Below are 26,194 nucleotides of genomic sequence, written 5' to 3' on the forward strand. Positions count from 1 at the left end.
TCACGTGGTCCCTGCGGGCGACAGGGTGCCCGCGGGCACCGTGTTGGCTACCACTGGTTTAGAAGATTGTCTAAAACCTGACACATATTGTTGTTTGGGCACCATCTTTTAGTGAGTTACCATTGGTGTTTGGAGGTATGGTCCCACATAAGCTTCTGAAGGATGAGTTTATGGATCATCTCTCATTTGAAAGTCAACTTTTCTCTGCACTCCTCATTTATTTAACTGCAGCCCATTGCAGCCATCTCTTATTCTCCTATTCTCTGTCTGACATGCATTTAAAGCCCATCACCCACACTCTGACAATGAAGTCAGAATGGCAGCCACCTGAAAGATGTGCACACCTTTCTTTGCTCCATTCATCCTCCCTCATCCTCCATCTCCTGCCCTGTTCACCCCAAAGGGGCACCGAATGATGGGATATATGGTGTATTTATGACAGATCTGGGTTGACCACTGAGCCTCTGATTCTCCTGCTGCAGAAGAGCAAAGAGCGGCCTTAGGCTGCATGCACCAATACATGTCTGTTTAAACACTTTAAGACGTAGATATACATAACACTATAGAATGTTTTGCTGTTTTACCAGGCGGCAACCCTCAGGTCTTAAAAGTGAACCCAATGCGGAAGTGGCTAAAACTTGCATTCTTTCAAATAGCCAGCATGTGTTTGCAAAAAGAAGTCAGACTGTAAAGAAGTCTATAAGAAAATGACTCTACTTCTTACCTGATGTATTGCCGCAGCACACCTTGTAAACATGATTTCGTGGTCTCAATCGTTAGTTTCAAGTCTTCTTTAATACAGCACGATGTCCATTTAGTCAATTCTGGTCCCATTTAGAGTAAAATAGACAATAGAGGGTATGCTTTAGGGCGTGGCTACCTTGGGATTAACTCCCGTTTGGGTGTAACCCTTTTTTTTCTGTTCATGAAAGTTAATTGTAACCTATTTGGTTGCCTAAAAATGTTTTACTCAGCGTTCAGTTGACCCTCTCGTGTCACTTTTGCCGTCACTATCTTGGTTTTTGCCAAAACTCTGAACTTCAGGCTTCAAAACGTCAGCCTAGAAACCAATGGGTGATGTGACTACGTTCACTTCTTACATGCAGTCTATGTGTTTTACATAATATTTTTCTTTACGTCTCTCACAAGCAGATACACCTGAGTTTCCCTTTCCACTCTCTTTGTCTCTCTATATCCTCTACATCACACTTTCCAATACTCTTCCCATCTCCCGCAGTATCAATAAATCATTCCTGGGCAGCTCCAGCAGACTAAATCAGTCACTATGTAAACATGGCTGCTAATCCATCGGCAGCAAGTCGAACTCCCACTCCCTTATATCCTCCTCTTCACTTTATCTAGCAGCATCCACAAGGGAGCTTCTGATCAGTCAAGCTGGGAGAAGAGCAATCTCTATGTGTTTTCACTGTCTGCAGTCTTCAGTAACCCGCTACTCACAGACAGACATGAGAAACACAAGCTAGAGGACGTCACAGACAGAAGATTGATACATATCTCTAACTGTGCATTCAAACCTTGGTTATTTTACACATGAGGGATATCTATTTAACACTGGAAGAAGAGCCTGAGTGAGAAAATTGCCAACTACAGATAATAATAGAACACCGACACCATAGAAAAGGGCGCCACAGTGAGCAAAGTTTAGAGGGCCCAGCCGAACCAGTTAACAGTGGTGGAAAGTAACTAAAATCACATAAAGGACAGTATTTGTGTACATTCTGAGACACTTATAGTTTACTAGAGTTTCAATTTAATGCTACACTTTCCTTATAATTCACTACTATTCATAGGTAGACATTTTACTTTTCTTTTTTACATTTTTACATTTTTTACATTTTTTACATTTTTACAACTTATTGAATGATAAATGGATATTGAGTATTGAACAACATATATCAACTGAGTTACATACCCTATGTCTGCACACAGACAGCTTTAGAAAGATTCTTGTTTCCCAATGTTTCACTCTTCTGTCCCAAGACTGCAACATTTTCCCTGCAGGGTTTCCAGGCCTTGTATTGATTTTCCACAGGCTTTAGCTTAACCAGGCCCACTAGACAGCGTACAGAGACCAACAGGACATAAAGTCTAAAATAGATTATCCCAACGAAACTGAGCTAACAACATTGTGGATTTATCTTAGCTACACAAATTGCACCATGCCCATGGACACATACACATGCAGACTGAGCCTATAATGTCATGGTGAATCAAAGCTATTAAACTACATTAGTTGCAGTGAGAAAAGCACAGAGGAAAGAGGTTCAAAGTACACTGCTGTACTTTTTTTTTGTCTATTCCTTCTCTGTATTAAGAGGGAGGGGTAGATGAATTAAAAGGAGATGAGTATCATAGGTGCTAAAGCAGAAGAGAAGCAATTAAAACACAATTGCTACATTTCCAGGGGACTCATCTTCAGCAGCCGCCTTGGTTCAAAATATGTTTTGTCTAAAGAAACAGTAACAATTGCATATCTGATTGCACAGCAGGGATCCGCAGACAGATAAAGTAAAAGGACAGAAATGAGAGGAGAGATACAAGCTGAGAAACAAAACCAGACTCTACTCACATGACAATATGCTCTTCAGAGACACGGGGAGCTTTGCAAACATGAAACAATGATATCATAATACTATCTGTTCAATTTGGTGTTCCTTTTCTTCCAACTTGTGTTTTCTGATACAGTGTGATCCCATTTTTGTGTATGAATATATTGTTCGAGTGTATTCCACAGCAGTGTTGTGAAAATAAAAATGGAACCTTTTACACTTTACATATTTCTCATTTAACAATTTCTTAAAAAGAACATGCTTTAAAATAAAATAGAAGAGTTTCAGAAACTATTCAGTAGAACATAGCCGGATGAGGATGATAGGGTCTCTCCAGCAAAGCAGCAACAAACCAAATATGTCTTCTAGAAATTACTTTTAAATACAACTAATTTGCAACAGCAACCGACTGTATCTGCAAAATGTTCAGTGATGATAGAGTTCATTTGTTTTCCTACAATATCTGATCTTGCAATACAAGTTGCTAGTAGCAACTAGCGCATGATAAAACATGTATTGTTAAGGTTGGGGTAAGATGTTGGTCTTGGTTAAATATTGAAAAAGATTTTAAAACAGTTAGAGCAAATTGTACGACGTGTTTAATCTAACACACAATCTTCCCCTAACCTTAACTCAAGTGCTTTTGTTACCCAGATCTAAACACACATGGAAATATGGATGCAAACCCTGGTCTCTGGAGTTAAATTCCTGCATTTAGTATGCCAACTATCAACCCCAACCATTTACATATCACTGGGTTCCCTGGGGGAAAAAACTAAAAACGTTTCTACTGAACTTAGTCAATTAAAAGCTAAATGGCAAAACTAATTAGTATTAACACAAGACAGGGTTGAAGCATTTCACATCACAGATTAGGCAGTTATCTCTAGTCAACACATCATAATCTACGGTATGATATATAAGAAATACGTGATGTATATTCATTTGGTAACTGAACTCAAACTTGAAAATAATTTAATGAGTGAGTCAGATGCCGTGGAAATAGAAGCCTGGTTAATAGGAAAATGTGTGCGTGTGTGCGCGCATTTGCCTAAAGCAACAAGGCGCGTTTCTGAGTTATGAAATTCAAACGAGAGGGCAGAGGAATATGTCTCCTTTTCATTAGCGGACTGTTTTGGAGGTCTCATATCCTGCGGCGTGAAGCCAGTCAAGACTCTCCCTCTGTCTCCAACTCTAAATAACCAAATGCATTATTCAACGACTCCCCGCACCCTCTCTCTTTCCTTAAATATTAAACTTTGAAAATTGATTTATCTTTCAAAATTCATTCCAATCACAAAAGTCTTTCCTTTGCAAACACTTGATTACTCACACAGATGAAGGGTCTAAGAGGAGGGGGGGGGGGGGCAGTACCTGAGGGCAGATGTCGGGCATTTCTAAGGCCTGGCATTAAAACAGCAAGGCTGCAGTGGTGGCTAGGGATGTAAATGCATGTTCACTTCAATGATTGGAGAGGGAACACGCATAATAACTTCAAATGTTTGAGAGTATAGTATAGTATAGTATACAGAAGATTTGCGTTCTGTAGAGGAATAGAAAATCTGCCAAGTTCGATTTTTCTACTGCTGGAATATTTAATATGATGGAGAATTCACCAGGCCTGGAGCACCTGCCTGTAGCAGCAGTATTTGATGAAAAGATATATATTCAGTATCATAAGTGGATAACTTTGGGTGGTATGATGATATCAAATTACAGTTATGGAGCCTAACTGTTCTTATGTAATCAACACGAGTGGGTTTATGTCAAAATTTCACAAAAGCCATCATTGCTAAGGCACTATTTCACTAAAGGGTAAATTAACAGACAATTTGAAGGGGAGAAAAATGACAAATGGTTGTAATGAACTTGTTAGCAAACTGTTCAAGCAGACACAAAACAACATTAGCATTTATTTGGAGTTTAATTTTGGAGTCTGCTGCATGTTTCTGGGATCCATCATCTCCTAGAACCTCAAGTGGACTTCCAACATAGACATCATCAGCAAAAAGGCCCAGCAGAGGATGTACTTGTGCCAGCTCAGCTCAGCTCAGCTCAGCTCATCCAGTCTTTTCTCTGCACATCTATCACTGTGTGGTTTGGATCAGCCACCAAGCAGAACAGGAACAGACAGTCAGAACTGCAGAGGAAATCATTTATGCCAGCCTGCCGTCCATCCAGGACTTACACACCTCCTGTGCCAGGGAAATAATAGTAATCACTGCAGAGAGTCCACACCCTGGACACAACCTGTTCCAACTTCTCACCTCTGGTTGGCGCTACAGAACACTGTACGCAAAAATAACCAGACACAACAACAGTTTCTTTACCGCAGGGCATCACTCAGATGAACAGTCAGCCTTAGTCATAAACTGTCAATAACCCTATAACACCAAAATATCCACTGCTGTCAATTGGAATTCCAGTTTTTAATGCACAACTTGCTTTTTATTATCTGCATATCATATGTCACTGTCAATATAAATCATACACACTGTATATACAGTATATAGTCATTGTCGTCTTAACATGTGCAGACTGTACATAATCATCCAGTCTATGTGTATCCAGTCACCATTGTATACCTCTTATAGTCTAATATCTCTTTCCAGTATTTTATTTTTTTTACAACTTCCAGAACACTTGACATATATATATATATTATATATATATATACACACACTTATCTGCCTATTCCTTCATTTTATCTGTCCAGCTTTGTTTTTCTAGTCCCTAGCTGTTTTTTTTATTTCTGTATAAGTACTTCGTGCTGGATGCAAAACCCTTGTATGTGCATGCATACTTGGCCAAATAAAGCTGATTGTTATTCTGAGTTGTGTCTCTGATAAACATTCACCCTATACTTTTAGATCTGCTTTGGTCTCCACCAACCCCTGGGGAAACATCAGGCGCTTCAGTCGCTAAATACTCCACCGTGTTCAACAGCTAGTCTGTGTCTCAGCTGTTTGGTCCTGAGGAGGTAGTACACAGAGGCTTTATCGAAACCTTTTAGATGAAAACAGCTGACTTCTGCGTCTAGAAGTGATGCTGACAAGAGCAATGAGAGTAAATCAAAACAGTAAAGTTGCCGTAAAACCAAAAGTTAAAAGAAGCTGAAACACCTGATAAAAGTCTGAATGCAAACTGCACTGTACAATAATGCTACTGCCAGTAGGATTTTCTCAGCTGCCATATCTGTATTGCATGTTGCAAATCCTATGTATCTTGTTCTTCATAAATCTAATCGGGCAAGCTTTTCTATTTCATATGAGAGCAGAACAGGGGATTGAGAGGAGGCAAAGGATATTGCTGTTCTCTCAATAAGAGCTATCAAGTGAACAAACTAGATCTTGTTAGCCAGGCTGAGTTGTCACACAGGTGAGAACGTACAACAAAACAGTTTTCATCTGTTCGAGTTGTCAAACCATGCTTTCATATGTTTGCGGAAGACTCATTTGAAGTATGGGATAGGTTAAGTTAGTAAATGCAAACCCCAGGCAAGACAAATTATCTGAAACTTTAAAAGCTAATGTTGAAGCAGAAACTTTATGATGTGATGCGTCTTTAGGGATATGATCCAGAGACTCTCATCTGCTGTTGGCTGAATCTGATTTTTGGCCAATCTTCAAACACATTACACTGATGTTACCTCGGAGAGCCTTAAAGAGAGACTGGAGATATGACCAATTTTCATTTCAACATTTTTAACGATATACTGCTTTGATTTCATTATCTTCACAATGACAGTCTCTGCCTTTGTAGTAGGCCTATATTGCCACTGACAAGCATGAAAAGAAAATTCATTAACAATGGTCACTCTGCCATCGCAGCATGTATCGCTCGTTCTGTATTTGGAGTAAATACTGACCAAAATACCCATGGTCTTCTTTCTTCATTTCCTCTCTCTCTCTCTCTCTCTGCCTCTCACTTGCTTTCTCTATCTGATTCCATGCGCTGATGATGATAGTGAGATTAGCTTTTCCCTTTGTCTGCTGCGTCACTGAGATAAATGCACTCATCAGCCTAGACCTTGAGGTCAGGCTCTGTAAGCTGCTATTTATTAAATTGCTTCCAGAGCAGCTGGTATGAAGAACTTGGACAAACTGAAAGATTCACATCCATTTCTCTAATGAAATACCTTTTGTATGAGCTCATCCGTTTGTGTCTGTGAGGACTGTATCCCCCAGGACGCTCAAGTCAACCTCAAGTCAATACTGTCCCCCAGGAGTGTCTTTAATACATTTGAAGAACTGTCGTGACATGAAGTTTGAGGATATTTTTTTTTACAGTTGAGCTCATTGCAAAGTCTTTACCAGACCTGAGGGAGTCTTGTCTCAAGACTTTGGTATGTTTGGTTAAGTGAGGTAGTTGTAGCCAAATTCAGGTCGGAGTCTTGGATATATTTCAAAAGAACCCGGTGATATCAGACATCTGCACCAAATGTGAAAGCCAATTTCTTAACATACTTAAGGTGGATAGTTTGGGCTAATGTGTTACATTAACATTGTGCATCATGACGGTATGAATCATGGTGGCATCATGCTCATTTAACAACCTTTCAGAAGATAATAGCAATACAATTAAGGACTTAAGAACTTGGATTTTGTGCATGTATCTAGTTTGGAGAATGCATACAGAGATTTGTAAATGTGTATTTAGGTTTAAAAATGAGTATTCACAAATTAAAGTGTGGTTAAAGTGTGTGTAATGGAAACTGGAGGAAATATGTTTCACGTTTTCAAACCAGAATGCCCATTTATAAATTTGTCATTTGCAGGTTATAGATTTTCAACATAAAAGTTTTAATAGAAGCAAAACAGGCTAAAATTAAATGGATTTGACTGTAGAATCTGAACTTAATACGACACTGATATGTTAACCTTTGCTCTCTCATCTCATTTTCCATTTTCTTCCACCGTGACTGGAAACAATCCATCACAGTCTTAATTAAAAGCAAAACCACTCAGATGAAGATCCTTGATTCATGTACCAAAGATAATCAATGAGTCACCGTTGCATTTTGTTACAGTGGGTGACTCATAAGGGCGTTGATGAGCACATCTGTGTCTGACCATCACAAAGACCACAGCTATGTAAAGGGTTGTTGAAACACCCATTAACCTTTCTATCACTCACTCTCACTCAAAGAGAAAACTTCCCTAACTTTGACTCCCTGTGGATGTTTCAAAAACTGGTGCTTACGTAATACACACACACACACACACACACACACACACACACACACACACACACACACACGCACACACACACACACACACGCACACACTCTTGCTGTATCTCTCTGTAGCTCCCTGTCTCGCTCTTTCTCTGGAGCACCAGTGTATTTTTTCTTTGATATAAGCTCCTAAATGATGAATCGTACAGCATTCCTGCGTCTCCCAGTGCCAATCCAACTGACAAAACATCAAGTGCCTCGTCCTGCTCCATTCTGTCACTGCATATCTTTTGATTAGTACACACAGCTAGACACCTGAGTGCATAAAGGATTTCTGCCTTTTCCATAAATTACACATCAGGGGTTGAGAGACCAGTTTTATGTGTCACCCAATCATAGCGCGCCAGGATTTCAGCTCAGGAAGGAGTCATGTTTGAAATAGCATTGCTGTGCGATTCATTAGGAAAAAAGGTGTCAAAGACAGGCATGCATTCTGTGGAGACGAAGAGATGGTTATCACAAAACTCATTATTGCATTTTTAATCTTAAATCACTCGACACTCAGTGGGAATGGACATCTTTTCTTTATAAAATGTTTTCATTTTGTAATTCTTTCAGGAGTTGGTTCAACATAAACGTCTGAGACGTTTGATTTTTCACTTTTTCATAATGTTACCATAACAACATGGAAAAAGTATAAAGAAGTTTGATAACTGATGACACCTTTAAGTACAAGTTGACATTTTGAACTGCTTTGCGCTTGGGGGAAATCGTGTTCCGAAACAGACGCATAGGATTAAATGATTATAGTGAACTAATGCTGCCGACGCAGTATCTGAAATCGGCATTTGTGCGATACGTGTGGCCATGATATACAATATTGGATTCAAGGTGACACAAGATCTAGTTCGAAGGGAAACTTGCGAGATAAGATAGCAAAGAATGTGAGATTTACTCCTTTAATTTCTCCCTGAGGGTCAAGCTGATGAACTGCCGTCTCCTCCTCCGATATGTTCTTGTGATATAGGAACCTCGATGGCTCGTTTCGCTTAGACAACATAATGCAAACCTCTCATGCAAAAGGTTTTACCTAGGACTTTGAAGGGTTATAATCACAATTATAAATTATAGCTGTCAGCTGTAAAGGATGTCTGACATTTAACTAGATTATATATGAGTTTTTAGGGCAACCGGCAACAACAAACAGAAATCCAAAGCCTAACTATGTGTCAACACAATACAGGCAAGGATCAAAAGGCATTTGTTTGGTGCATCATTTCAGGCAGACTGTGCGCTACTGACTGTGCTCTTCTTCCCCTGAAACAATGAGTTAAATTTATTTTAATCCTTTGCACGAATTTCTTGAGCAGCAAAAAAAAGACATGGCCTATGCTCTAGCAATGCTGTCAATCCTCTCCCAAAACTGTTGATCCTGAATAAATCTGAAGCAACACATAAGTCATGCAGTTTTGAAATCGTACTTCATTTTAAATTTGCATTCCTACTTTAGATAGTTGTCAGGAGGGCCAGGGGTTTAGAGAGGTGGTTAGTCATGTCATCATCTATACCACTCCCGATAGTTTGCTGATTGGACCAGCTTTCAGCTGCCAGGCTCAATCTCTTCTCAGGATGTTTTTCAGCCTTAAATGTTGTCGGGAAACCAAGCGCATAAGATTAATTCAGGCTGATTCTGCAAGGCTTGTGCATTGGTCAAAGAACTACAGAGTATTTTAATATATCATCTCAAAAATCATGACAAGATATAACAAACTGCTAAATGGAGTTGGCAAAGAGAAACTGCAGTCATAATTGGAACCCAACCAACAGCAACATTTACAAATATATAAGGTATGCACCTTTGTCACCATGTTTCTAATATTGATTTTATATGGTTAAAGCTGCTGTAATGTATATTTGTATACCAACAATGGATCAGATTATTATGTGCATGTGAGTGTATGTGTATTGACAAACACACAGATTTTAATCATCAAAATCTACAGTTCAAATGAGCTCCACAGAGCAACTTTAATGTTTTTATTCACCATGCTCTCATCAGCATCTTTACAGATGCAGAAACCAACTGTTTTTCAGAGAAAAGCTCTAAAAACCCACTGTACAGTGTTCCCAGCGCCAAATGTTGAATGTCAGTGTTTTTGCATTTGGGCCGAGCAAGTGACATACTACAACGAGCGGCACGCAGAGCAAGTGACTCAGTATATCGACGAACTGTAAGTATGACAAGCAAGAAAGTCCACTAAGGGTTGGTGGATTGGTCAAACAAACACAGGACTTTCACCCGAGCTGAGTTAGGTTTATAGTGTGAAAAACACCTGAAGTTTGTACTGATGTTCTCTGTGTCTCTGGGGCGCAGCTGCAAAATCTACACCCACATGTCGGCACCACGAAAACAATGCCATGTTAGGTTTAGGCAACAAAACCTGGCATATGTAGGCACAGCTGGCACTGCTCCGTACCAGCAGAAATCAGCTTTCTCAGTTAATTTGGCACACGATGGGGAATTTATTTCCTTAGTGGACTACATTTACCATCAGCTAGGATTCGATATCCAAAGTGGTGAAGTTTTTGTTGCTGCATACGCGACAGTTTAGGTTTGCCATATTCACTTAAAAGGAGATATTATGTGTTTATGTGATTGTTGTTGATGCATCCAATTTTATTATTACATGTGTATCTTAATTATCCCAATGTCCTCCATATTGTGGCTGTAAATAAATAGCCAAATGTAGTTTACGCGCGCGCACACACACACACACACGCGTGCAGTGAAACCTTCAAGAGCCAGTGCAGGTTTGCTCATATATATCTTATCAATTATACAATCCACAGCACATGCTGTTGAACTGAACAGCTGGTATCCTCCACCATTAACACAGACATAAATAACAGCATAAACATATATTAATATTAATGCATATTTATTAGCATTAGCTTTGTTGCTAAGGTCTCTGTGGGCAGCCCTATTAGCTTCAGCCACACACTGATGTCTCATCACTGTAGGTTCAGCAGGCGCAGGTGAATGGGGGGTTTTCCTCTGAGGAAATGGTCTTTTCTGTCTGTGTAGTGACAACAGCTTGCTTGTCTTGAGGGAACAGCTTGTGTGAAACTGCTTTTAACGCTTTGTAGATGTGTTTTTTGTGTATGTTGCCACAGACTACGGATGAAAAGCAAGCTTGTTGGAAAGTACTTAAAAACCTGACATGATCTAAATTTTGACATTTTGTATTTTGTCTTACCTTCTATCCATTCTGCAGAATGAATAGAAGGTAAGACATTCAGTTATTTTCGTTCCATATAGTAAAGTTTCAACACTTGCATTATAATCCATCTGAGTTTTCATGAGAAAAGAAGATAAGGTGCAATCAGGCAGAAGAGATTTATTGCTTGTTAACAAATGTTGCTGCATTGTTTTGCTTCTTTGATTATACCAGCCAAACTATTCCTCATAACATCACCCAAACTGTTATTCACTGCACTCAATCATTTGTGGTAAGTTTCTTAAATGCCATGTGATTAATTCAAATCATTATGAGTGTGCTTTATGTACATGATTTGATTGAAACATGCATCACATTTGCATAATTACAGCGCTGTAGAGTAGGGCTTATTGTTGCGATCCAATCTAAACCACTCAGACTTGGAGCTTTGTGTATTCAAGGGGGCTAATATGAAATCACACAAATGTATTGTGTACAGTGTTCTCAATTATGCACAATTACAGACTGGCCTTTCAGAGATACAAAAGCCTATTTTAAGCTAACATTGTTCAGCAGAAATGTTTTTTGGTTGTTTTATAGAGCTAACCGAGAGAATAATGGTGAGGATACATTGAATGACGAGGGGGAGAAGATAAACAAGGGGGGAGGAGGGGGGGGGGGGGGGGGGGGGGGGGGGGATTGAAATAGTCTTGCTACAGGAAAAGTTCTAAGTCATAAGTTTAGTGGAGACTGTGTTTTAGTGTATATTTGAAGTGTTTTAAGGAAAACGCATGTCTCTGCAGGCAAGCAGGGTAAAAGTACGCTTTTAAAGGGCCATACCAGCAGTTTAACATGTCTTAGCATCACAAATAATGTATACTTTATATCACCAAGCATTGTGCAAACCATATTTCTGAGTTTTCTCTAGTATTCCATGCAGCTGATTGTTTCCATTAATTTCCATGCAGTGTGAAAATCAATTAGCAGACTCTTGAAACTTGCTCGAGTTCTGTAATCCAGTTACATTAAGTCTGCACATTGTCTTGACAAAGTTGTATTAATGTCCTTTACCAGAATAAATGATATTCTACCTACATACTAAATACCTGCTTTAAACAATGAGGGGGATCTCAAAAAGTCAAAGCTTAAAAATACTCAATTCTTTATAGGAATTGTGATGCTTCAGGTGAGCAATGGCACCTTTACCAGCCGCTAATCTGTTCTCACATCCTCCGATCGACGGCCGACAGATGCAGCAGGCACTGATAACATGTTTTTTGAAGTCCTTATCTAGCTTCCACGCCATCAAAGTAGTGTCTGGTTCTATGTGAGCTGCAGCCCAGGAACGGCAGAGTCCCAGAGTTACTCAGGGAGCAACAACCAGCATGCCAAAACATTCCCCATCCTAAACACTGCACTGCGTTGTGGTCTTGCATGGGGAGATAAAAACAAAGGTAGAATGTCCATAGTATCATAAACTCTCAGGCATTATCGGACCTACTAGTGTAACATGTTTTTCCCCCCGTGTGCTAATCTGTGACAAAACCTAAGAAGCAACAGGAGACAACACTTGACAGGTGGAGAGGGAAGGAGTTGATTATGGTAAATACCCTTACACATTTCTAAATAGAGGCTCTGACTTTGTTGTTTGAATGGTGCTGATTTCTGAACTGCCAAACCTCACAATCTATTTTTTTTTCCTTTTTCTTTGCTCCACGCAAAGCAACAAAGATTAGGGCAATGGTTATAAAAACACACAATGTCGCCCGCAGAGTGGAAATGCAAAGGTTTATCTACAGGCAACTCATCAAAAACAACCTTTTAATCATCCAGATCAGCAACAGAGGAGGATATCAACCTAGCTTATCTTTCATTTGAGACATGATATCAGATGAAGCTGAGCCTTTTCTCATCATACACAAAGTCTCCAGGTCTCTTCTCCAATCCCAAATATATCCTGAGTTGAGGCCAGAGATAAGTCAAACTCTCCAGAGACACGTGAAGATTGATAATTGGAGAATTTAGCTTTGAAGCGAATCCATTTACACGCACATGTTCAGCCAAGGCTTTTTCTTTTTAATTCATATCAGATCTGTTTGCATTATAATCTGTGACTGATATCGCTCCTTTTTGTAAACTGTTTTATTCTGTCAGTCTATTTTACTCTTTTTTTCATCATTGTCTGCTCTCCCTTGTAATGCTCCCTCTCTCATTTGTCTTTTTTTGCTAAGGAGTAAATGGCATCTTTGGCCTATAGACGGATTGCTCCAAAATTTTGTAAGTGAGCACAAACAGCCTATTCTTCTCTTCCTCTCTTTCCCTCTAATGCTGTTGAATAATGGAGAGACTGCATGCAGTAGTCATGCTGTCACTCAGCCAGTGAGAGGCAGGGAGCCTGCAGTGAATACATACATGTGTGCATGTGTGTGTTTGTCGACCTATCTGTCTGCATGCTGAAGATTAGCCTTGAGGGCACAGCCTTCCCCTCCTTTCCGCCACACACACACACATGCATATACAGTACATACACTCACATCTATGCACACATCATGCAATCAGCTGTAACAACACTGCCTCTTTGTATCTTCTGTATCCGAGTGTTGCGTTTTCATCCTTTTATTTCTAAAATGTTAGAGTTAGCAACAGAGACCATTCTATGATGCAATGAAACTCACTGCCTGATAAACAAACCTCATTTAATAGTAATGTAAGTATTGCATATGGTGGCACTACATAATATATGAGTGTCTCCCTATAACAGGGATCCACCAATAGGCGGGCCACGGTCCGGGTCTGGACGCAGGCGCCGATGTATCCGGACCTGGACCTAAAACCGATAGATAATTGAGAATTATAAAATTTTGACAAAGCACTGTTATTTTAACTGGCGCAGTTTTTCCAGCCTTTACGGGACTCGTTCAGCGGTCCAGGAAACACACCAACCAATTACATGCATTGCAAATCACATCACGTGATGCTACTCAGCCAATCAAATATGTGTATTCTGATAAGCTTCCTGACTCGAGTGAGATGTACAGGGGGGGGACGGGGAGAGAGACCGAGTAGTCCGAGAATTACGTGAGTCAGAGAAGTGATTTCACATGGTGTTCTCCAAAGAGAGAAGTGTGGTCAGAGCCTTTCACCAAGAATGGACAGACTTGTAAATGTTAATTCTTCTCACGGGCATTTTAAACTACACTTGACAACATACAGACTTTAATACAACTGCTAGGGTACTTCAATATATATGGGACTAAATCATAACGCAAGTTAGATATTGTGATGTTGCGGACCTTTGCATGATGAAATTCTCCCTAAATGGACCTCGTTGAATATTAATTGATTAGCCCTGCCCTAAAACAAGAACACAAACATCACAAATCAGGGTCAGAAAAGAAAGAGAGCCACAAGCAGCTAACAGAAGGATGACATCCATGGTGCTGCAGGGCAGATGTGCAATTATTTTGCATCCGATACATCCCCTGCTGTAAAAAAAAACAACGGCTAGCTGGACTTGAGACTTCCAATCTTCAAATTGATAGACTGGTTGAAATGCACGCTGCAATAACAAGTGCAGGCCTCTCCACACGGTCCTCCTATTTAGTTGGCCAGATTGCCTGGTTGTTGAAAGTCTCTAGACATCACTTTTAACTCAGAGAGAGCAGCCAGGCGAATGCAACATCTGGGGTTCCCTACCAGCTGAGCCAATAAAAAAGGTTGTGCATATAGAATAGAGAGAATGTCAAAAAAAAGGGAAGAATACAAAATGGTATTGATCCGATGGGGGTTCATGTAAATGGGTGGAGGGGGGAGTAATCTCTTTCCGTCTCCCCCTTGCTCTCTTCTTCCTTTCCTCCATCCCTCTCTTTTCCCAGTCCAGTGCCCGTCACAGCTGGGAAGGGGCTTTTGCTTGCCTTTGGCCCAATTAGCCAGGGCTTAAATTGCAAAGCATGTTGAGCAGAGAAGGTCCAAGCTTGGTTTAGTCTAGTTCAGCATGGCTTGGCTGGAGTTCCTGCTTTGAGCTGCTATGCAATTATAATTAAGGTTTTCCTCTGACACATACACACAAAGAGGAATTATTCTCCCCTTAACAAATTCTGCATCTTACATTTTAGCATAGACTTCCTCTCCCCCTCTTTTCCACACGGGCACACACACACACACACACACACAAACTCGCCCCCACAGCACATGGTTCAGGCTCAGCGTTCTGGCATAGCTTCACAAAGACACAAAAACTCCCAAAAGGAAAGGAGGAACAATACCATTTCATCCCTCTCTTTAATAGCCCTATCCTTTCTGCTCCCATAACCCTCCCTGACTCGCTCTCTATTTTGTATCTGTCTCTTACTGTCTCTCTGTTTCTCTTTCCTTTGCTCTCTAATCTCATCCACTTTGTTCTGTGAATTCATTAAACCCTATTCTATATTGCTAGTGTCAAGGATCAGTGGTTGCCATCGGAACAGCTCCCAGCATGCACTGCCACGCGTGGCCATTTTTAATGAGGCCCGGTTCCATCTGTCCTGCATAAAGAAAAAGAAAACTAAATTTTTAGTAGCAAAGTCCCACGGAAATGTTGATCCTAAGGGTCCTTTATCTGTCTGAAAATATGATAAAATTCATTAAATACCAAAAACTTGCACTTACTATCACCTAATATCTGCTTTGGGTCGCTTTGAGGTGAACCTATATGTAACTCGTGGTGTTTCATACTTTTATTTGCACCTTTATTCCATCATAAATCTGGGAGCAAATTTCTCCAGGCGTATCTAATATGGGTTTTTTTATGATAGGAAGGCCAAACCAGAGTCTTGGCTGGATTCTGAAAAAAGGGCTAAAGGGGGTGCATCAGGATTTAACCAAGCATGCAAAATATGACCTCAAACTAACTAAATGGAAGCAGTAATGTAAGATGTGCCGTTGTACTTCTAAACACTAAAAAAAATCCATCTTATTAGCTGACTGCATGGGGCTGCAGCCCAGTCTAGTTGACATAAAGGAAGCAGCAAATAGAAATAGGGGAGGAGAGATGAGAATATGAGACCTGTCTTAAGCATGATTGCCACATCCAGGTCATCATGGCTGACCCAGTAGAGATGGACAGAATATGGGCCTCCCTGTGCAATCTATTGTCACCACTGCACACTAAGGTCTTGGCAAATTTTTTTACACACAGACATAGGTAAACACACACAGAAAGACACATGCAGAGACACACCCACACATACAACCAACAGATAATTGGGCAAGAAACCTTCATCTAAATCAAAGATTCTATGCCAGCTGAATCCCAGCCTAGTCCACCAATGAGCCTCCAGATTGTGAAAAATGTATGAAAGAAAACAGTACAAAAAAAAGCCACAATGACAAATCACCAACGTTCGGTCCAAGGAGAGAGAAAGATTTGTTGGAGACGCCACGTGATGCATAATGCAAATAAATGCCTGTGCCTAGGCTTTCCAGGCACGCTGTTGGTCTCCATTTAAAATCAATCCTGTCAATGCATCATAAGTTATTTTGACAGCGAGCAAGAGGCACTTCAGGAAACACCAGTTTAATGATGTCTTTAACCTGCCTGTAATTGACCTCCGAATTGAAAAGGAGAAACAGTATTAAAAGCCTGGGGCAGGCGATTATAGTTCTCTGCTAGTTGCGCTTGCTATACATCATTTCTGATCAGACCTGGGTCAGCATAAACCACAACGTTTTTCTTTCTGTGTACAGTAGAGAATGGCTCCGCTGCTGGATGGAGCAGTGGGCTCTGTGCTAGATTGGATTTATGTACTGCTGCCTTGAGTTTTCAAACCATACTGTACATCAAAAAGCCACCGTGTGTGCCAGGTTGGGTAGTTTCTACCTCAGATATAAAGCGTAAGAAATAAAGAATAAGGATAAGAAGCTAGAATATTTCGTGAATTTTGAGATAGCTGGATCTTTAGAGACGTATTAGTATTCTTTCAGCACGCCATCCAAACTACATCTTCTGCATGAAGAAGTAAGGTATACTGTAGAGGCTTTCAAAGTAAAACCTACTGTACTTGCACAGACAGAGTGCAGTACACATGCAAAGTAAAACACTCTTAGAATCACCATCAGATGGCAGAACACTGTAACTTAAACACAGACCAGCTGGCTGCATTAGGAATCCAAATTACTTCTGATTCATGCCTGAGCTCATGGAGTGAGGCATTACCCTGCTAATCAATTAGCAATTTGTCAACTTGTTCAAATTTTTACCATAAATCTAATCATATTCATTCACATTTGTGTTGTGAGTAACCGCCAGAGCTCCACATACAGTGCTGTATATCACACTGCCAACATCGTGCAGCCCTGCACAGCCGGCCCCATACAGACATCAGCTGCTCATGTACACCGACCATAGCCAGCAGCAGCTTGCAGCAGCATCAGTGCTAGCTAACGTCCACAGATTACAGAACCTGCTTCAGTTAATTAATACCGGAGCGACACATCCAGCCATTCTGTGCCACCAACCTCAGTCTCTGTCGTCTCCAGCTGCCTTTAACCCCACAATCCTGCTTGATACTGCCGGTCCGCTAGATGGAGGTAGAATCAGGCACAGGTGGGTGTGAGCATGTCATTGAGTTTTTAATATGCTGCAGGAGGAGATCAATCTTGGGCAGCCAGAAAATGAATGGAGACTCCTGTGTATAGGTACGTTGGCGCTCAGGCTGGGCGGCGTGAGAGCAAAGGGTGTGTGTGTGTTTGATTGTAATTACAGTCGTGCTTTGAGCCCTCCTCAAGAGTCAGAGGGTGGAGGTAGGAGGGGTGTGGGGTTTGATTGAGGATGGGGTGGAATGAGGGATGATGGGGGAGGTGGCATGTATGCATGTGTCCATATGCTGCTGGGATGGTGGGAATCTCCAAAAGGAGTTTTCACCTTGGCCAAGTCTCCCCAATGCCTCCGGATGTTGTCCAAGGTTGAGCGGAGTGACGAAGACCGACACACAGAGGAATAGTAGGAGAGGCATCACGGCTGCCTGACTCCGTTTGCTAGAGAGCAAATCAGAAATTAAGCAGTTATGAGCACTGACAAAAATATGACATCCTAATCAACCACCCAATGAGACTGCTGACTGTTAATTTCTCCTCTACATCCTCTTCCTCCCACATATGAAAATGGAGTCAATATTTTGACACTGCACCACTCAATTGTGCTAAAGCTATTGATAATAGCAACATCAAACTAATGACATAGTAGGGATGTAAGCATCTTGACATTCAAAAACACACTTGACATTTCTTTCAATGTGCCGGGTGACAAGCTGCTTTCAATGCCATTTCAGAGACATTCGAGATAGATAAAGAGGAAAAGAGGGTGTTTGATCAGACAAACAAATTAATCATCAAACACTCTCCCAAAACTGTTTCAGAATAGCAACTAAATCTGGGCTATTATGGTGCAGCTCCTGACTTTCTACAGTTTGGGTCTTATATTTGCATTTTACATCATCTGAAGGTGGGGATGCGTTCCGAAAACCCGGTATCACATTGGCCCCAGTGCTAAAGTATTAAAGATCATGGTATTGATAAGCTCCAACGTTACTGGAGCTTTTCTACTTTTTAATGTTTTGATGGAATTTATTATCACGCTGCAACGCGCATCTGCTCTGTTCTCTCTGTCGGGCTGAGCTCTTCTAACTACACAAACACACGCACACACACACACACACACAAACAGACAAAAACACAGACACACACGATGCGCGAGCTGATAGGTTGATGTGGTGAAGGTGAAGGATACTCGAGTTGATGGCAACTGGGCTTGTTACTGTGCAATAAAATATTTGCGAGAAAAAAACCAAAACTTAATACCGCACGCTACCTGTCCCAGCTGTGGAGACACTGGTACAGCTGTCTCTTTGTAAGGCATTGCTAGGCCTATGTACTTTTATTGTTCTTTTGTATGTCATTTTATTCTATTTGTCATATCTGGACCTTGAGTCCTAAATAAAGTTTGATTGGTTGATTGATTGATTGATTGATTGAATACATTTGGTGACCATTGGACCAGTTTTGGAACTCTTTGTCCAACAAGATGGATTAGCACTTTATTCCACTTTAAATTTGTGTACAGACTAAAACCTTCTGCACTAAAGCAACAATAAACTCTGGTTTTCAGCTAAACTCAGGCAGTACGGATGGCCTAGGTGGAGGCCTACAAAAATAGTGACAGACTCCTGTACAACCCGGCCAGAAAAAAAAAAAAAAAAGAAATCGGTTTTCAGCCAACAACCCTGCGTTGACTGTGGAGACCCATCAACTGGCTGATAAGCTGAATGTGTTTCACTGCAGGGTTGATAAACCCACATCCACATCTTTCCACTGCTCTGACATCAAACAACCACCTATAGCCCCTGCCTTCCCCCCGCACCTCCCTACTGACCCCCCCACCCGCACTCAGGATCTGTGAAGAGGATGTGTTGGCTCTTTCACAGACAGAAGATGAGGAAAGCACCAGGCCCAGACGGCGACTTTCCTGTCTGAAAGTCTGTGCTGACCAGCTGGCCCCCATCTTCACACAGATCTTCAACAGATCACTGGAGCTGTGTGAAGTTCCCTCCTGCTTCAAACACTCCAATCATCCTGCTCCCCAAGAAAACACTCCATCACAGCAGTCAATGACTACAGGCTGAATGCTTTTAAAACTGTCGAGATGACAGTGGACTTCAGGAAGAGCCCCACACACCCACACACACACATACACACACACCTGTCAATCCCATATCACATCACAAAAAAACAAACACCTTCTTTCATCTAAAGAACATTGCCCGTCCACGCCTCTCCTTCTCAGCCGCTGAAACACTCATCCACACCTTCATCACCTCTCGACTGGACTACTGCAACAGCATCCTGTACGGCACATCCACCAAAATTATCAACAAACTACAATACATCCAAAACTCAGCTGTCTACTCTCCCACACCAGAGATCACATCAGCCCATTCCTTCAAACTCCCCATCCAGCAAAGAATACAGTTCAAGATTCTCCTCATTACAAAGCTCTTCACAACCTAGTCTCCTCTGGGACCTCCTGCACCGACGCACTCCCACCTGCAACCTCAGATCCACCGACGCCAATCTCATTACTCCTAGACTCGGTCCAAGCATCGAACTTGGGGGGGACAGGGCCTTCTTCATTGTTCAAAGTATATATCCCAGGATCACTTATTATTATTGTCTGCTTTCACCTATACTGGTATGCACATAATACATGTTTAATTGTATCCTTATTTTTGCTTAATTTCTGTGTATGTACAATGAGAGCAAAAATAACCAGAGTCAAATTCCTGGAATGTGTACTAATACCTGAATGTATGACAATCTGAACCAACCGAAAATATAAACTGGTGGAGGTAATACAACTAGTAAAAGTGTTGTGCCTCCCCAACAGGTGCAACAAAAGTAACAGGGGAGTGAGGGAGCTGTCAATCAAGCAAGCTGCAGAAGAGGACTAATCAGGCAAATTAAATGAAAACACCTGTGTGGGTGGACCAAGCGTGTACAGGGCCTTTAATAACTGAGCAATATAATGTTCATCACAATAGTGCTGACCATGGTACTCACCACTAAGGATCTGTGGGTATATAAATATGGGTAAGTATAGGCTTTAAGGTCTGTTTAATTGCTGTGTACTGACCATTAAACATCTTTGTGAATCAGAATGTATCTGGCCCATCACCTGAAACCAGTGTGGCTTGGGGTTACCTCACCTGGAAAAGAATAATTTGAACCTCTCTGCCACAATGAGGTTACAATCTCAGTGGGTCCCACAGTCAAACACAAAGGTCAACTAATTTGTCCTTCCACGGATAATAATGGTATTTTATAATTACACATCACATTATTTATGAATAGCTACTGTTGTCAAAAGTAGTACAACGATAACAAAGAGAAGTGGGAGTGAAAAAAATGTTGCTTGGGACCTCTACATAAATAGGTGGAGCTCTTCTGTAAAATCCTGATTATAACAGAAAAAGAAAATGCAGACGCTGTTCTGCCAACAGTTGTCTAATCTGTTATTAATGCCTAATGCCCAGTGAAAGGCATTCTAGCCAATACCAACACGGCTGGCTCGATACTGTACAAACACAGTCGTCCTGTCTGCAATGCTGAGAGCAACAGAAGGGACAACACAGGACAGGTGGTGGCTACATGTGATTCATTGTTCCTGTAAGAACGCACAAGTCCCACTGGTCGCCAATCTCTCCTCCCTCTATTTCTCTCTCTCTATCTCACTCTCTCTTCTTCTCCTCTCATCTGTCTCTCCTCCTTCTCCTTCTCCTTCTCAGATTAGGTGTGAAGAATAATTAGCGCGTACTGACGAGCCCCGGGTGGACTGGATACTCTTGGGAGCCTGGTCACTTTCTCCACCACCAAATGTCCCTGGCAGCACAGTTGATAGTGGGCAATGTTGTATTGGTAATGAGTGTGCTGCAGTCACGTGTGTGTGTGTGTGTGTGTCTCTGTCACTGATGTGTTTGTGTGTGTGGTCCCCGTATGGAACAGGTTTTAGCCCAGCTCAGATCTGTTTGTTCCTTGCCACCATTTAGAAAAATATAAAGCTCCACTGGAGAAGCATTAGATGGCTGATAAACACATATACATGGTTTAACACAAAGGGGCTCACAGATTCTATCGCTGTGTCCTCAAAGGGAAACACGCTCAATAAGAGGAGTCAATTAGTGCTATGAAAAAAGACAGACACTTCATAATAGTGGCAATTAGTTTGCTCATCTCCGTTTAGCTTCTTTCAACTTTCTGCTGTTCAATATAATTACATATGACGTGTCTGTCATAACAATCTGATGACAAACCTGGCAGAAAGAGATGGCGGGAAGAACTAACAATGTCCCCATTTTGTGGGAAACGATTTTAGCAGTTTCACACCGACTAACTTTTGATGAAGTGAGCTGGTTCTGTAAAGCAAAGTAAAACTAACTAACATGATAATGTGGCACTTTATGATCTCCAGCATTTAAATAGATACAGTGATATTGGAGGAACACAATGACATGGTGTTTCCTTTAAGGAATTCAGCTAGTACAAATGTGCATGTCTGCCAGCCAAGTTCCCCAAAATGAGGGCTTAGTCTTATGCTGGAATCAGATGTCATTTATCTCTTTAAGATGGTCATTATGTAAGATTAGGTGATATTACTGCGGTGAGATGGCCGAGAGAAATGTCAGACTACATGTTGAACCTCTACCAATCCTAGCTTGAGGTCTTTTACAACTTCCATCATTTGCAAAGCTGATATAGACAGAGAGACATTTCTGGGATCACAATAGTCAAAATCCACGCTAGCAGCTCTGCGAGACTGCACTTTGGCACCATGGTGCTTTCAGCTACTGTAATCTCAGCTTGCCAACATGCTCACAATGACACTGTTCAAATGCTGAATTTGAACAAGTATAGTGTTGACCTTGTCTATCATCGTAGTTTAGCTTGTTAGCACTAAACACAAAGTCCAGTTGATGGGAATGCCTTTAGTTTTTCAGGTCTTTAGTCATAAACCAAAGTATTGGACACAGCAGAACTTTGAACTGATTATGACACTAAATGAGCAGTCAGGGGATGACAAAATGGCAATCAGTCCAATATTTTCTATCATTTTACTCAACCTCAAATGCCAACCTGCCGGTGGTGCTTGAGGATAAGTTGGGACCACCAAAGTCAGTAGGATACATTTTCCGAAGACCATGAATATTTCTACCTAATGTCATTACCGAGATATTTTACTCAGAACACAATCTGTCAACCTCATGGTGTCACTACACTGTTAGCTTTGCAAAAAATGCTAGTCTTTCAATAGGGGCAGTCAACAGTCATCTTTCTCTGACTACACCATATTAACTGTCAATGTTTTCAATCTTCTCCTTTCAAACCAAGTGTTTTGGATTCAGTCATTATCAAAATTATATAATAAAGTATGATTTCAGCTTTACAATCTATTAAGCCAAAAAGAGTCCAATCTTGACTTTAGTCATAAACTCAGTTTAGCTTCATGTAAGCTTGTTAGGTTGTCCTTCAGACAAACATCCAATAAACATCGTAAACCAGGCTAATAAATATATGGGCAAAACCGTCTAATTTCGTATTAAACTGAGGAGGAAGCACTTGGCCCGGTCTCCAGATGGCATCATGAAGCCTAGGAGATGGAGCTTTGCAATTCCATCCATACAGATGAGCGAAAAGCTGTGAGTCTGTATAACATTGGTGAGGGTGGCATGGGATGAGCAGGTGTTCCTGACACCCTGGCACGTCTTATAATCGGCTTCCCTCAGTGACAGCATGGAGCCCATAGGAGAGTTCTGTCTGTCTGTTTCTTTTTCTCTCACACACACACACACACACACACACACACACACACACACACACACACATGTGCACACTGAGCCCCACAAACATAAACATGTGTATGCAAAATGTGAACACATGAAGCAGCTTCTCCACACGAGAAACAGTCATTCAGTCATTTTTACAGCAGGCAGCAATGTGAGAATCATCTTATACACATGTTTGAGAACTGAAGCATTGAAAAACACAACATATATTTCCAGTCTCACACTGTGAGGCTGCACACAGACACCAGCAAGCAGCACTCAACATGGAGGGGTTATGAAGGGGACACACATACACATAGCCACCTTCACCTCACATACTGTTATACACAAAGTAATCTGTGCATTGCAAGGAGGTGTCGACTGGTGCAGCAGACAGTGGGGCCTTCCATTCACACAGCCATGGGGAGTGGCTGAGCAGAGACCTGGAGCCATGCAGGGAAAAGCTATTGAACAGAACAGCAAGGAGGGAAAGCTCTCAGATGCCACCGCAGCACTTGACCTTTCACACCAGCTTACATCACCAGAGGCTCCCTAACCTGCAATTGCAGGATTAGTTCCACAATGTCAGAATGTTATAACTGAAAATGAACACGTATAGAAGTTGTTGTTGAGGTTAACATAAATAAATGGATGTGATGTAATGCCATTTACAGTATGTCACAGTGAAAGAAAAGTTGCACTGCCCATGCTTTGTGAATCTGAATTTTGCAGATTGATGCCACTCTTTTGTCTGTATAGTAAATATGAAGTATTTGCCAGCAGCTAATTAGCCTAGCTTAGCATAAATACTAAAAACAGGAGGAAATAGGTGGCCTGTCCCTGATTTTAATGTGTGGAACTTGAACAAATATTGATGGCATATGTTGGGTCTGTTCCACAATTTCTAAATACTTGATATCCTAAAATAACCTCTACATCTAAGACAGTGACATTAACTCACGCAAACTGTCTGCCCTTTATAGCCAAACCAATGGCTTCACAAATAGCCTCAACAGACAGATTCAAAGTATTTGTTTTTCATTAGAGAAGCTCTCTTGAAAGCAAAATATAAAAAGTCATTGAGGGTGTATGTGTTGTGCATTTGTGTATGTGTGTGTGTGTGTGTGTGTGTGTGTTAAACTCATCCATCCTGAATGAGTTTGCACTGTCAGGTCTGTATTCTTAATGAACCGTAGGGGGACCACATTGCAGGCACTCGCTCGCAATCCAGTCACTGCTGTGCAAACATTCTCTAGCTGCTGCTGCCAATGACTCAAGGTAGAACCATCCACACACTGACGTATACCTGCTCTACATTATGTGTGTATGCGTTTGTGTATCTGCGTTATGATTGGCCCACAGAGCGGTCGGTAGATACGCATGTACACTCAAGCACTCAAGTGGTAATTGCCTGCCTGGAAGTGGCACTGGTATCCCTCAATACTTGCGGTGATCAATCTTAAAGAAATAGGTAAACAAAGCTGTGTCTCTGCCCTTTAAAACAGTCTATCTGCCCTTGTTAAGAAGCAAAGCTCAAATTGACAAATGAGGAAAAAAGAAAACGCAGCTGACATGGGAATAGATTCCTATTGACCAAAAGAAGGACATTCTTTTCTTTTTCCTGTGCGGTGGAGTAGCCATCCACAACTAACTAATGTATCATACATCAAGCCTATCATGTCTGACTGGAGATTGCTTGTTACAGATATGATGAAGAGTTGCAGCGTTGCCACATTAATTAGGCCCCTATCACTGGCAAACACTGAGGATTTAATCGGTGAGGTGCTTTTTTGCGCGCGCCTGCCTGTACGTCTGTGTGTGTCTGCGTTTGCACTCGTGAGCTATGAATATATATCTGTGTGTGCACGGCTGTTGAGATCCAAGAGTGTGTGCATGTGTGCGCAAGCACTGCATGGAGGGGGAGACACATTGCGAGTAAAGCCATGACTTTGGTTAACAGTAAACACACCACTGAGAGCTCATTAGAGGAGCTCTCTCCTCTCCTCGCTGCACTGCTCCGGTGACGGGGCTTTAGCCCCAGCCATATCTGGCATCCAGCAACAAGCTAATTAGCGAGTAGAACTCATTACAGTCAGGCTAGTGAGCGCAGCTCCTCTCCAACACATCATCTGTATCCTGTCAGAAACACAGCATGGACGTTACAGTTCCAACTAACTCAGATTGGAAGAGGCTAAGTAAAGTGCTGTGCTAAATAGACAGTGTTATCCCCCATTTATTTCAGGCTCATCAAAATGACGTCTATGGGTCGTAATGGTTCGTGTTGCGTCAGTTATTAAAGTTGTCTGACATCCTCAGAGGGTCAGGAGGCTTTTAGTTTGGGTTAGTATCAACTTAATCACTTGAAAAATTCCTTGAATTAAGGCGTGCAATATTGTTGCATCAGCTGGGAATACCTATGGGGTAACATTAACCAGTTCCGCCACTTAGATATTGTTACTACGACTTGATTGAGGATAGAAAAAAAGTTACACCTTCATTTAGAGTGTGTTTTAACCCCTGGAGAGCTTCTGGTTCAGACGGGTAAAAAAAACTGATGTCTGCATTTAGAGCCAAGTTGTATAGCGTGATGTTGCAGTAACACGTCAAGGTGTGAGACATGGGATCATTTTTGGTGTTCTATCAACTGTCAGTATTGGTTTTCTTTAACCGTGAAATCAACCTAAATCAAGTAGGTTTGCCTTAATTCCATTTGACTAACTTGGAAGTAGATCAGAAAACCTGCCTTGAGGATGCTACATCCTTACAGAGTTTGATTCCCATGTGCATGAGACTGCATGTTCCACAAACGTTACTTATTAGATGATCCATAATTCTAGTGAGCACATCTTTTTCTAAACAACCACTTTAAGGTTATCCTGC

This window comes from Anarhichas minor, unplaced genomic scaffold, assembly GCF_050575085.1.
Source record: "Anarhichas minor isolate MPS153535 unplaced genomic scaffold, ASM5057508v1 ptg000021l, whole genome shotgun sequence".
Classification (NCBI taxonomy): domain Eukaryota; kingdom Metazoa; phylum Chordata; class Actinopteri; order Perciformes; family Anarhichadidae; genus Anarhichas; species Anarhichas minor.